General features: G+C 38.2%; 1 pseudogene; it reads right to left on the bottom strand.

Moving 5' to 3' along the window:
* Positions 1 to 534: 534 nt before the first annotated feature.
* On the bottom strand, positions 535 to 7,523 carry LOC101833867 (annotated as a pseudogene).
* Positions 7,524 to 14,476: the final 6,953 nt, after the last annotated feature.

Raw genomic sequence — 14,476 nt, 5'->3', positions numbered from 1 at the left:
TTTGCACACCAGGAAGGGATAAGTACTGATCTACTACCCGAGGGCCCATAGATTGCTGAGGTCTCCTCACTGATACCCACACTCAGGGGTTCTGGATCAGTCCCATGGTAGCCTCTCAGTCATCAGTCTGGAGTCCTTGAGCTCCCCTTTGATCAGGTCAGCTGTTTCTGTGGGTTTCACCAGCCCGGTCTTGACCCACTTGCTCATCACAACTCACTCTCTGCAACTGGGTTCCAGGAGTTCATTTCAGTGCTTAACTGTGGGTGTCTGCATCTGCTTCCTTCAGCCAGAGAATGAAAGCTCTAGGATGGCATATAAGATAGTCATCAATCTCATTATTGGGGGACAGCATTTAAGGTAGCCTCTCCAGTATTACTTAGATTACCAGTTGGTGTCATCTTTGTAGATCGCTGAAAATGTCACTAGTGACAGATCTCTTCTCAAACCTATAATGGTTCCCTTTATTATGGTATTACTCATCCTGCTCTCCTCTATTCTTCCCCTGACTCAACCTTCCTGCTCCCCCATGTCCTCTTCTCCCCTCCTCTTCGACCCCTCTCTTTCTCCCAGCTCCCTTTCCCCTCCCTTCACTTCATGCTCCCAATTCATTCAGGAGATCCTGTTCCATTCCCCTTCTCCTGGATACCATGCCTATCTCTCTTAGGGTCCTCCCTGTTTCTCAAACTCTGTGACAGTGGGATTGTAGGCTGGCACGCCCCTACTCCATGTCTAAAATCCATATATGAGTGAATACATACCATGTTTGTATTTTTGTGACTGGGTTACCTCACTGAGGATAGTTTCTTCTAGTGTCACCGTTTGCCTGTAAATTTCAAGATTCCATTGTTTTTTTTCCACTGAATAGTACTCCATTGTGTAAATTTACCACATTGCCTCTATCCACTCTTCTCTTAAGGGGCCTCTAGGTTGCTTCCAGGTTTTGGCTATTGCAATTAAGGCTGCTATGAACATAGTTGAACAGAAGTCCTTATTGTATGAGTATGCATCTTTTGAGTATATGCTAAGAGTTTAATTGCTGGGTCTTGTGGTAGACTGATTCCCATTTTCCTGAGGACTCTCCATACTGATTTCCAAAGTGGCTGTACAAGTTGACACTCTGACCAGCAGTGTAGGAGTGTTCCCCTTTCTCCACATCCTCTCCAGCATAAACTGTCATTGGTGTCTTTGATTTTAGCCATTCTGACAGGAGTAAGATGGTATCTCAAAGTTGTTTTGATTTGCATTTCCCTGATGGCTAAGGATGTTGAGCACTTTCTCAAGTGTCTTTCAGCCATTTTAGACCCCTCTATTGAGAATTCTCTATTTAGTTCTCTAGCCCACTTTTTAATTGTATTATTTGGTGTTTTCGGAGACTGGCTTCTTGAGTTCTTTGTAAATTTTGGAGATCAGCCCTCCATCAGATTTGGGCTTGGTGAAGATCTTTTCCCATTCTGTGGGCTGCTGTTTTGTCTTATTGCCTATATGCCATATACTGTGTTGCCTTTCTTTCTGTGTGTAGATAGATCTATGTACAAATTCCCCTCTTTATCATAATCAAAAGAGTCACATTGGATTCATAAATCACGCCAATAATATAAATCTCATCATTTGAAATGATCTTATTTCCAATTCATAGTTCCTCATAACTAAGAAAGCACTTTTAAAGTAAAGGATTGTTCTAAATACTATATTAAAATGCATAATTCATATAGTTTATCAAATAATCCACATGTAATTAACATGAATATCATATAGATATATTCTAGTAGTGATTAAAGTACCCATCTATATATGTGGAATTTTACATTTTTGAGTAGTTTCCATGTTAATGTGACAGCAGACCATAGAGTTGAGAAAAAAATTATAAACTGTAAAAGAAGAAAATCCTGTGATGAGGAATTACATTTTCACTTTGCAAAGCTGTGATATATGGCTTTTTTTATCTTTTACTTTGTCATTAAATTAACACAGATTCATAAGAAATGTCACACTAATTGGGATAACTCTCAGTTTGATACAGAAAAAGGTCATGCTTAATCAAATGGACTATATTATTCACCAAATCTCTTTGTAGCTAGCAGTATATAGAAAGAAGCTGTGTTGAAGAAGAAGGAGGAGGAAAGAGGACAAGGAAGAAAAAGAGGAAGAAGAGCAGGAGCAGCAGGAGGAAAATCAGGAAGTCAACCTGGTGATGTTTACCTCTAAACACACCACTTGGGAGCCAAACAAATTCAAGACCAGCTTTGCCTAAATATGTAAGGACAACTAAGGAACTAGAGAAACTAAAATTGAATAAATATATAATGTTACCAGATCTCAGAATCCAGATTCTAAGACCACAGGGAAGACCTTGAAGCCACAGAGAGCTAGCCATAGAACACAAATGGAGATGCCTCAATCTGTTGGTGGTATCTGAGTTCGTGGCAAGAGGGCCCTCTACTCTCCAACCTGATGCTATGTTGATCTTCTAACTATCTGTGGTTTCCTTCCAGCTGCTAACACTTGTAGTTTCCTGAGAATAAGTAATTTACCTTTGTTCATATTGTATATGCTACTCATGAGGCTATGGTTTTGATGTTTTGAAACTCTTTTATTTTGAGACTCATATAATTTTAATAAATAAAATCATCTCCATGATATAGCCTTCTGAGCCATCTTTCATGTTTATGTCCTTGTCCACAGTTTAGTAATTTAAAATACATATATTTAGAGACTTTGAATTAATTTCATGATGTTATATGTGACTCACCCATTTAATCTCAATTTTGTTTGCATTGCTTGATCTTACTTGTAGCTTCGTGGTACCATTTTTTGGTCATTTTTTCTGTAGGAATATTTTAATGCAAACAGTACAGATAGCTTGGAAACCTGCAAACATTTTGTCTGTTCATTACAGTTCAAGGTTTGTTTGTTTTTTACTACAAATTTTAGCAGACTTTGCCAGTTACAATTTCTTGTGATTTACAGTTACTACTAAAACAAACCCCACATCTCATTGAAAGAAACATTCATTGTAAATCCTCAAGATGTTTTTTTTTTTTGCTTTGTTTTTCAAGACAGGGTTTCTCTGTACTGTTTTGCAGGCTGTCCTGGAACTCACTCTATAAACCAGGCTGCAGGCTGGCCTCGAGCTCACAGAGTTCCACCTGCCTCTGCCTCCTGAGTGCTGGGATTAAAGGAATGTGCCACCAATGCCCAGCAGAAATTATTTTTCCAACTTGTTTGAAAACTAACACAACGAAATTCCCCACTGAAGATGTGTGTTCATGCTTGGTTTGGGGACAGCAGTGCTAATTCCTTCCAAGAATCAGGCCTCAGTTTCTCCCCACTTATGGTTTCAACTGCCAATCATTACTTTAGAGTCCCTTCTTTGACTTTTTTTTTAACCTCTTTGTGATACATGATACTTTTCCCTACACTCTGGGAGCTCATCTTCATAATTATAACGGTACTTATTGCATTTTTGTATAGCATTTCTTTATTCCTCAAAATAACAGTTTTTAGGACAACAAAATGACAAGGGCACTGAGCTTGGAGAAGAGGAAGGCCTGAGCATCCTCTTCTTTATATATGGCCCATTCTCCTTAAAAACGTCCACATGAGGTCGGCTTTTCTGTCTGAGTCTCAGAGAAAGTCTTCTGGCTTTTCCAGCACCATTTGTTGAGGAGCAACTCTTTCTCCACAGATACTTGTTACCTGCTTTGCTTGTGGGAATTTGTTTTCTAGGGCACTATTCTGTTTCAGTGTCAGAAAATTTGAATTTTTTTCATGAGTTTTATATGATCCTTAAGATTTTTCTTTTCTACTTCTGTAAATCAGCAAAGATTTGTAGAATTTGCACTTAGAATTAATTAAAAATCATGCTGGCTTAAGAGATTTTACAACTTGAAGTTCACCTCCTTTTATTATATTTAAAAATACATCAAATTCTGTTAAGCTGTGATTTCTTTTTCTTTTCGTTTGTTTGTTTTACTAATAAAAATTGTGTTTACTCAGAAGCATTCAGAAAGTCAACAAAACAGCTACAATTATTTTTTTTGCAATTACAGAGTGGCATTCAGTTAACAGAACAATAATCTTTGTATAAGCTGCATCAGAAACAACTGAAGATGGAAAAAAAAACCAAAAAACTAGTGTCCCCATATATAATTAATTTGTGCTGTGCACCAACAAGAACCTGCTTTAAATTTCCATGCCAATTTACAACCCCCTGATTGTACCAGGCAGGGTTAGTGGCTACTGAAAATACCACCAGGACAGGGCTATCTAAAGAAACATTCGGTAGTGTGTTAACTATACAAAAAAAAAAAAAAAAAAAAAAGACACTGTACAGTTTAAAAACAAATTTTACAAGCCTTAAATTTCATCTTTTTTTCTATAAAAGGAGTGAGTTGTGTACAGGGGGGTTAAATGCAAAAAAAACTGCGCTAGAACCAACTTATTCATCATCATCGCTGCATCGAGTTTTCCTTTAGTTCTTTAAGCGGCAATATCCTTTCCATGCTTCTTCAACGTGGCAGCCTTCCTTCTGTAAGGCTGCTTGTCATCTCCCGCAGTGCTGTTCCGCATCTTTCCCAGTTTCTTTGCAACATCATTAATGGACAAACCAGGGTGTTCTCCTTTGATTTTTGGGCGATACTCAGAACAGAACAAGAAGAAAGCCGAAGGAGGCCTATTGGGTGCATTGGGGTCCTTGAACTTCTTTTTGGTCTCCCCTTTGTGGGGGATGTAGGTTTTGGTTTCTCTTTCATAACGAGCCTTGTCAGCCTTTGGGATGTCTTCAAATTTTCCCTTTTCTTTAGCAGACATGGCCTTCCACCTTTCTGAGCACTTATTCGAGAACTCTGAGAAGTTGACAGAAGCATCCGGGTGCTACTTCTTGTGTTCCTCCCGGCAAATTTGCACAAAGAATGCATATGAGGACATTTTGCCTCTCGGCTTCTTAGGATCTCCTTTGCCCGTGTTTAGATGATTTTCTTATGTGAGGCACAGAGTTGCCCAGTGCCTGTCTGGCTCGCTCTTGTCCCGGTGCTGTCTCTATTGAGCTAAAAGTACTGCAATGGCTGAAGCTGTGATTTCTTATGTATACCAAACCATAAAAAATAATGGTTTAAAAAATAAAAGAAAACATTTTTTATTATTTTCAAAGCTTTGGGTCTGTGTATGCCTGATATTTTACGATGCATTTGCCTGGATGAAGATCCTTTGCGTCCAGGCGGTGTGGTGCACGCCTTTAATCCCAGTACTACAGAGGGAGTGCCAGGATGGGGTCCAAAGCTACACAGAGAAACCCTGTCTCAAAAAAATAAATAAATAAAAGAGCCTTTGCCTTTGATTAATAAATGATCATCTTAGTCATTGCAGAGAAAATTAATGACTAAAATGTTATGATTCTTAGTTTTTTAATACCTATTTTATTACTACCATAATATTATTTTCCTATACATGTTGTTTTAATACATCTTTTCCAACTCTCCCCCATTCCCTTACCATTTGTCCTCACCTGCCCTCAGGATCCCTCGAACTTTCATATCACAGGAAATACATGGTATCAACTTCCTCTTTCATTTTTTATTTAGTGCATGCCAAGGGTAGGTACACATGTCATGGTATACATGTGGAGGTCAGGGGACAGCTTATTGAAGTGGTTCCTTGTAGTTTTCAAGAATCAGTAAGGTCCTTGGTGTAAGAGTCTTCACTCCTCAGTGGTCCTGACACTATTCTCTCTCTCGCCTCTGTCTCCCTTTCCTTCTCTGTCTCAGTCTCTTGTCTCTCTGTCTCTCCTTCTCTCTGTGTCCCTCCCTCCTGCCCCCTCTGTCTCCCCTTCCCTCTTTCTCTCCCTGTCCCCCACTCTCTTTCTACAACAGGTCTTTTCCAGCCTTCAGCTCCTGCTTGACTCAGCAAACATGGAGACAAACATTACTACTTATTAATTCTTGAATATTCATGCTTGGTGGCAAGTCACAATATGAAATTTGGGACAAAGACCGCAAAAGTGACAAAGTGAGTTTTTTCCTTAAAATATCCATTTATTTTCCTATTATATTATTTATGAATATTATTTTTCCTTTAAAAACATAAATTTTGTGAGGAAGTGAAATTCATAAGTTCTAAGAGGAAACAATGATTTAAGATTTTCAGTTAATAACAAAGAGATTAAAATTCATGTTCTAAATGGAGTAGGGTGAGTATCAAATGTCTATGATATTAAGACTTTAAGAAATATGATTTGATTTACTTAACATGGAAGTATACACAGCTTGTCAGAAATTACTTTTTGTAGGATCTTCAACTTTATCAGCATACACACACACACACATACACACACACATGCACACACACACACACACATATATATATATATATTTAACAAAAATAAGAATGCAGAGTTGACAATTTTGTGTAAACTGGCAAAAAATAAATTACTTGGATGTCCACTTATGTATTTGTCCTATTTATATATGTATGAATCATGTAAATCCCTCATGACTGTATAGAGACAATGTAAAGTTAACATTTCACTTGAATAAATGACTCAGTATAACAGACTGATAGTGACGTCTTTCTCTTCAGAAATATTCTGTTCACGGAACTTTCACACTTACTATTCTATTGACTAGTCTTACAAGATACATCATATCTCTTTTTCTTTTTTAAAATCAAAGAGATACTTGAGCTACTTATCCAGGATAAAATATATGCTCTATCTATCATGCAGTTTTTCACTGATGCATGCTAGAAAATTTGCATGTAGGAGTAAAGAGATAAAGAAGGATGATTATAAATTGTAAATGGAAAATTATTACAAAATATTGTGTAACACAGAAGTAGAAAGCTGATTTTTATGTAAAAGACATTTGTATCCTCCCAGCACAATGCATGAGCATCTCATAAAATAAATATTCAGGGTGAGAATCATCCATGTATTCAACCTGCAAACACAATGCTTGTAGGCGGTGAGCTCAGCACTGAAGAAGATGAACAAGATAAGGACTTGGGCTATCTAAATCTCATAAGTCAATAGTGAAGATCAGGATGGCTGAATTATATAAAAACACCAATACAGTTTGAAAAGCATAAGTCATAGAACTGTTGAAAGTGAAATATATTACACATAAAACACAAAATCTGTTAGCACTTGGTGAAGAACCTATAAATAACACTAAATGAAGTCTATAAAATAAATATAGTTCAGTGTTCCAGATAAGAATTCAAAGAAAGGTGGCCAGAATATGATTCAGTTAGTTCCACAGTAACAATGGTTTTTTGAAGGATAATATTGACATCTAAGTTTGTGTTTTTGATTGTGAGCAGGTTACTAATTAAACATTCTGTTGGGAAAAAATTGAATGCAATTTTATTACAGCCTAGACTTTTTATCAGTTAGATGATTTAGTCTTCTTTTGTTTTGGACGATATTTTTATTCATTTATATGTGTACATCTATATATTTTTGCATGTGAGTGTGTGTGGGTGTGTGTACATGTATGCATGTTACCAGGCTCATACATATACTTGTCCATCTACGCTTGGAGGCCAAAATATGACATAATATCACTCAGAGCTTAACACTTACACAGCCCATGCTTCTTCTGTAGGTGCTGGGATGTGAAATAAATCTTCAAGGAAAATTAAAAACAATTCATGTAATACATCCAATTTCATTTTTTTCATGACTGGCTTCTTATTCAGACACTAAAGAAATAAGATGGCTTTATGCCTATACATCCAGCCAGGAGAAACTAAGGACACCAGGAGATGGTTTTCATCTTCATAGTAAGCATGCATCTATCTAAGTTGAAGAATCTGAATTCGGGCAAAGGATTTGTTTTTTCCAGAGGATGGTTGTAAGAGGTGAGCAGTTTGACAAAGAATTAATCAGGAGGCTATAGACATGACTCAACAGATAAGAGCACTTGCTGAGAAACCATGAGGATATATTATTTTACTTTTCTATTTTAGAAATTTTAATATAATTACATTTTCTCTTCCCTCCCATCTTCAAATTCATGGTCTCTTCTTTAATTGATTGTTATTTCCTGCATACATGCATTAGTCTAACATCTCTTGCATGTTTTTAAGGTTGATCCTTTGGCAGTCTTTGGGGTGCTCTTCCTTGGAGGGGACCACCTCTCCCCATCCCAGCTTCCCACAGTTGCCTGTGATTCTTTGTTTGGTGTTGAAGATTTGTGGGCTTTCCTCCACTTGCTTTGGTATGAACATTGGTCCTCTCTTTGTTCAGTTCACATCTGGACAGTCATGCTGATGATACATTATAGCCTTCAGGCATTGTTAGGAGACAGACTCTCACAGTAAACCCTATCATCTTCTGGTCTGACAATCCTTCTGTCTCCTCTTTTACCAATTTCCCTGCCTTATGGGTAGGACATATAATCTTTACACGTAAATCTAATTGTCCTAGACTATGGGCATTTCAGTCAAGTTTCTGTCTTCTCTTTCAAGCTGAGTCCCAGATATTTTATTGACCACATATTTTCCAATTCAAGATAGATTTAATGTTGAAATTATTTTAATGTTTTTGGAATTTCCCCTGGGACCTTCTTTGTTTTCAGGCTCAAAAATTGACATTATAGCACTACAAAGAATTCTGTTCTCTTTTTGTCATTGGTAAAGTAATGACATATGAGATAGCTATTGTTCCTTGCAATAGTTATACATACATAAACACACATGCATATTCTCTCCTACTTTCTCCTAAAAACATGTATCAGCATGATGGGAAATTAATGTTCATGGGTGCAGAGTAGGAGAAGAGACTTTGAGTTACAGGAAGAAAAGTTTAGCTTCATGTCTACTCTTTTTGTGTGAGATACCACATCTGTATTTTAAAAAGGCAAATGGAGATTATGCTGTTTTTTTAAGGCAAAGTTAGAATTATAAAAATGGAAAAGCATGTTATTAATAAATCTATTGGACAACAATAGATCACATTGAGTGAGCTAAACCTTGGTGCAGGGAAGTGTCGTGCACCCTGTCCATATTGAGTGCTTCATCTCCAGTGACATTTCTCTGCTCAGTCAGTCTTGAATATTCTAGGCAAAGTTTCCAAGTACAGTGTTCTCCCATTCTCAATTCTTCTGTTTCAGTTTTATCCTTATTTGTAGGAGTTAAGAATCTAGGTGATAATAACGAATAGTTTTTGATAATAGCTAAAGCTAAGAAGAAAGAAAGTAAAGTGTTTTACTTACTAGGTAGATAAGTTTGGAACAAGGACATTAAAGTTGGGAAAAATGAGAAGAGTCACTCCCATGTATGGAGAAACAGGACAAACATCACTGCCTTTCAAGTTCCTGGTAGCAGGTCAAATCATCTCCCAAACACCCACATCCCACAAATCATCCTTCTTGGGGATTTCATAAAGAAACAGTTGTATGGAAATGTAGGATGAGATCAGGGTACCATGTTTTGGAAACCTCCATTAACATGAACAGTGAAACTGTGGTAGCTAATGTGCTGATGACTATTATTTTTTTCTGTGACATAAACAATATAATGAGGAAAAGACTTAATTTGGTTTATGTTTGAGGGAATACATCCCATCTTCATTGGTGTGTTGTGTCTGAGGGAATAAAAGCCATCTTCATTGGGGCAGTATTAGCCTTCAGTGGTAGTCACATTGTATTCAGTTAGAGAGCAGAGAGGATGTGGATCCAAGCTAAGCAACCTCAAGACTTGTATTCACTGACCACTCTCTTCAGTGTGGCTTCAGCTAACAGCTGGTGACAAGTTGGGGCTAAGGCTCAGATACAAGAATAACCCTGTATCTGAACACAATTTTTCCCAGTTACTTCTTACCAAGTATCGTTTTGTCCGGTTCATCAATTATTTAAAAAGTGAGAAAAAGAAATACAATGTAGGCAGTCCCCTATGTCTAGCTTTAAAAAGTATTGCCTTATAAGACTTATTTGTGTAATTTATGAACTTCATTTTATTGCTCATTGATTCCATTGGATGAGTCTATCACATTTTATTCTGTTGTTAGTAAGCATGTGTTGACAGGTTTAAGTTATGACCAGTTTTGATTACTACAAGTGACATGGTGGATTATTTGATTTCATGTGTAGGTATTTGAACTAGAAATACCTGGGAAAAGAGCAAGCAGAACAATTTGCATGTGTACATCTTTAGTGGATCATGGCTGTTTCCCCAAAAACTATTATTTTAAAAACCCTACAGTATTTACAAATTCAAACACATTGAAAGTTTAGTCCCTTTAAAATAGCCAATAACTTTTAAAAATCCAAAGTCTTGTACAATTGAAAGTCTCTCAACTGTGGGCTCCTGTCAAATAAATAAATAAATACACTCTTTCTTCAGTAGGGAACAACAAGGACATGGACACAATCAAATCAAAGTGAAACCAAATTCTAAAAATATAAATAACACAACATGTGGAATTTACTCAGGACCTTCTGGGCTCCTCCAAATGGCTGGAGTCACTTCTTGTCTGTGTAACACACTCAGCCTGTCTTCTAGGATCTATTTGGCTCTATTCCACTGCTGCTGCTCTTCTAGGTGGTCATCCCATGGCACTGGTAGCTCAAAAACGCTGGGGTCTTCTGCTGCAACTGAGCTGCACTTTCACTAATAGCCTCTCATAGACTTTCTTCATGGTGACAAAGCCTCAGCTTCTCTGCATGACCCCTTCAATCCTGGATCTGGAACTGCCACTGAGGATACAATGTCACCAGTGGCCTCTCCCAGTGCCAAGTCTCAGCTGCTCTCCATGATTCCTTTATATCTTCAAAACCAGTACTACTTTGGTGATTCTTTTACTGCCAAGCTCAGCTGCCATAGTGAAATACAACCTTGGCTGCCTGATCTCTCTCTCTCTCTGTCTCTCTGTCTGTCTCTCTGTCTCTCTGTCTCTCTGTCTGTCTGTCTCTCTCTCTCTCTCTCCTTCCCTATGATTTTTGAAAATTATTTATTTATGCATTTATTTTACATCTCCATCCGTTACTCCCAGTCTCTCCTCCTACGCCTCTATTCCCACTCCTCAACCTATACTTCCTTTGTTCTGTTCAGGACAGGGAAGGCCTTCCATAGGAATCAACAAAGCATGGCATATTAAGTTACAGAAAGACTAAGCACTTGCCCAGTATTAAGGCTGGGCAAGGTGACCCCAGTGTGAAGGTCGGGTTCTGAAAGTCAATAAAAGAGTCAGAGACAATCCCTGCTCCTACAGTTAGGAGTCTGACCAAAGGATCAAGTTACACAGCTGTAACATATATACCACCTACCTAGGTCAGTCCCATGAAGAACTCCTGGTTGTCAGTTCAGCCTCTGTGAGCCCCTGTGAGCCCAGGTTAGTTGGTTCTTGGTATTTTCATATAGTGTCCTTGACCTCTCTGTGTCCTGCAATCCTTTATGCCCTCTCTTTTGCAGAATTCCCTAAGCTCTGTCCAATGTTTGACTGTGGATCTGCATTTACTTTCATCATTTGCTGGATAAAGCCTCTCTGGTAACAATTGGGCTGGACACCAATTTATGAGTATAGCGTAATATTGTTAAGCATCATTATATTGACATTTACATTTTTTCTTACAGTTGTGTTAGATTTTCTCCTAGATATTTGGGTCATCCAGCCTGTGGGTCCTTGTGCTCCAGGCAGAATCAGTGATAGACTTACACTCCTGGCATGGGTTTTAAGATAGATCAGTCATTCCTTGGTCACTCTCTCAATCTCTATGCCACTCTTAACTCAGCACATTTCATAGACATGAAAGACTGCAGGTCAATGGTTATGTGGTTAGGTGGGATGCTCACTTCTGCACTTGAAGTGTTGCCTTGTCTCGGGAGATGACCAATTCAGGCTACATATTTACTACGGCTAGGAGTCTTAGCTGGATCATTCTTGTAGATTCCATTGCACCATGTTTTTTTTTTGTGGAGACAGGGTTTCTCTGTATTGTTTTGAAGACTGTCCTGGAACTCTCTCTGTAGACCAGGCTGGCCTTGAACTCACAGAGATCCACCTGCCTCTGCCTCCCAAGTACTGGGATTAAAGGCGTATGCCACCAACCCTCAGCCCTTGCATCAGGTTTTTGCCTGACTCCAAAATGTTGCCACATTTCAATATTCTCTTTCAGTACTGTCCCTATTCATACTCCCAACCTGATCACCCATGTTCCCATCCCTACCTGCCCATAATACACTCATGAAATCTCATCTGTTTCCCCCTGTCAGGAAGATTTGGGCATGACCCCTATAATCCTTCTGGTGACCTAGTCTCTCTGACTGCTGGTCTCTTCTTAATGACCATCATTTCCTCAGCTCTAGCCAACCAGCATCAACTATCCCAGGAAAGCAAAGGTTTCACTTTAGTAGTTCTTGTATATTGTTAATCACAGTTGATTCTCCAATCCCAAGTAACAAGAACCACAGAATCTTAATGCTAATTCAAAATAACAAATGGCCCCATAGAGTCTTTAAACTTCCCTCTGAAACTTCAGAAGCCACACTTCAATCTTCTGCATTGACCTCAACATTCTTTCCATCCAAGGTCTTACAGATAATATCATCAAGCACTGAGTACTCAATGGTTTCTCTTGAACAAAGTTCCAGTCTTTCCACAGTCCTCTCAAAAACAACATAGTCAGGTCTGACACTGCAATACCCTACAATTTTGGTAACAACTTGTCTTAGAGTTCTATTGCTGTGATGAAACACCATGACCAAAAAGCAAGTTGGAGAGGAACAGGCTTATTTGACATATACTTTCATATCACTCATTGAAGGAAGTTGAGACAGAAACTCAAACAGGGCAGGAGGTAGAAGCTGATTCAGAGGCAATTGAGGGGTGTTGCCTATTGGCTTGCTTTCCATGCCTTGCTCAACCTGCTTTCTTATAGAAACCAGGACCATCTGCCCAGAGATAGCAACATCCACAATGGCTGGGCCATGCTCCATCAATCATTGCTAATTAAGAGAATGACTTATTGTCTTGTGTATAAACCCATCTTGTGGAGGCTTCTTCTTAATTTGTTTCCATCCTCTCAGATGACTTTAACTTATGTCAAGTTAACTTAAAACTATCTATTTTACTATCCTTAAGAAAAAAAGACTAATAATTTATTATAGTTATTGGGGCATGGTATAGTACTTGAATTCATCATGAGGAGAAAAAAATGTCAGTTTTTACTCAACTATGTATCAGAAAACTTATTAGTAGCAGTTATAATAATTGCAAGAAACAAAAATGGTTTTTGATATACCTAGCAGTATCTTATCAAGATACATATATTTTTGGGTTTTGGCATTATTAGTTATACTACCAAAGCAAGAAAGGAGCACTAATGGGATTCTCTCAAATAACAGAATTTAAGCACTTGTATGTTACCTTATAAATACTTAAATATAGATAATCATAGACAAAGGGGTTTATTGTATTTTTAAGACCTACAATTATTTATATAAGTCTAGGAAACATTTGATAAACTGCATCATGTGCTTACTAATTTAATTATTATAAGATTTTTGGAAACTTTTCAATTTAAACCAACTTACTCATGTTTTATTTTTCGTGGTTAATCAAAAAGATATCATGCAGTGTTGTATTCACAAAGTATTGAAATTAATCTTTGAAACAAGACAAGACTTAACCTGAATGTCATGAGACCTGGCTTCCAGCCTTCATTGGTCTTGTTGGATAGAGGCATGCAGGTGACCTTTGTCATTATCACTTCATTAGTTTTAAACTACAGCAAGAACAAATGAAAACACACAATCTACAAGCTTTTCAGCAAGTCCTTTATTTTGAAATCACAGTCCCAAACAAAAGGGAGAATGGAAGCATGGGGAAACACAGAATATTGTAGTAGTGCTTTTTCTCCATAGTCAAAAATTAAAAAAAAAGAAATCCCCAATCAGTGCCTGAGGCAGGTGGGAGACCTGGATGTGATTTATAAGAGAGGGAGAGCTGTCCCTGCCCCTCATCAGCTGTAGCACTGAGGAGAGTGACCACTACACCTCCCTTGCTTAGGTAATACAGTAGAGCTAGCCATGAAGATTTAATTATTGAAGAAATAACCCTGAGTACCTGAAAGCCTGGAAGCCTCCCCCTACCCCTTGCTAATCACTGCTAAAGCAATACTGGAGAGACCTCCCTGGTGGAGAAGACAGGCAAGAGCTGGCAGGCTGAGACTAAACAACTCTGTAAATACCTAGGCTCACAGCCAGTAATATGTGTTGGCGTATACCCAAAGTCTACCCTATCTCTGATCGACTGGAGCCTGGGGGGAGGGTGTTGTATGTCCTGTGGACCTAGGCCTGCAGAATAGGACAACAACAGGATGATGGGGATGTCCTTCTGTGTGCTATGAATATATCTTTATCTTATTAGTTGATGAATAAAGCTGTTTTAGCCAATGGACAGACAGAATTTAACCAGGTGTGAAATCCAAACAGGGATAGAAAAAGGCAGTAGGCAGAATCAAAGAGAGGCCATGTAGCTACG

This window comes from Mesocricetus auratus, unplaced genomic scaffold (genome assembly GCF_017639785.1).
Source record: "Mesocricetus auratus isolate SY011 unplaced genomic scaffold, BCM_Maur_2.0 Super-Scaffold_100019, whole genome shotgun sequence".
Classification (NCBI taxonomy): Eukaryota; Metazoa; Chordata; class Mammalia; order Rodentia; family Cricetidae; genus Mesocricetus; species Mesocricetus auratus.
The sequence above is the reverse complement of the archived record's forward strand: the minus strand, read 5'-3'. Positions and strand labels throughout refer to the sequence as shown.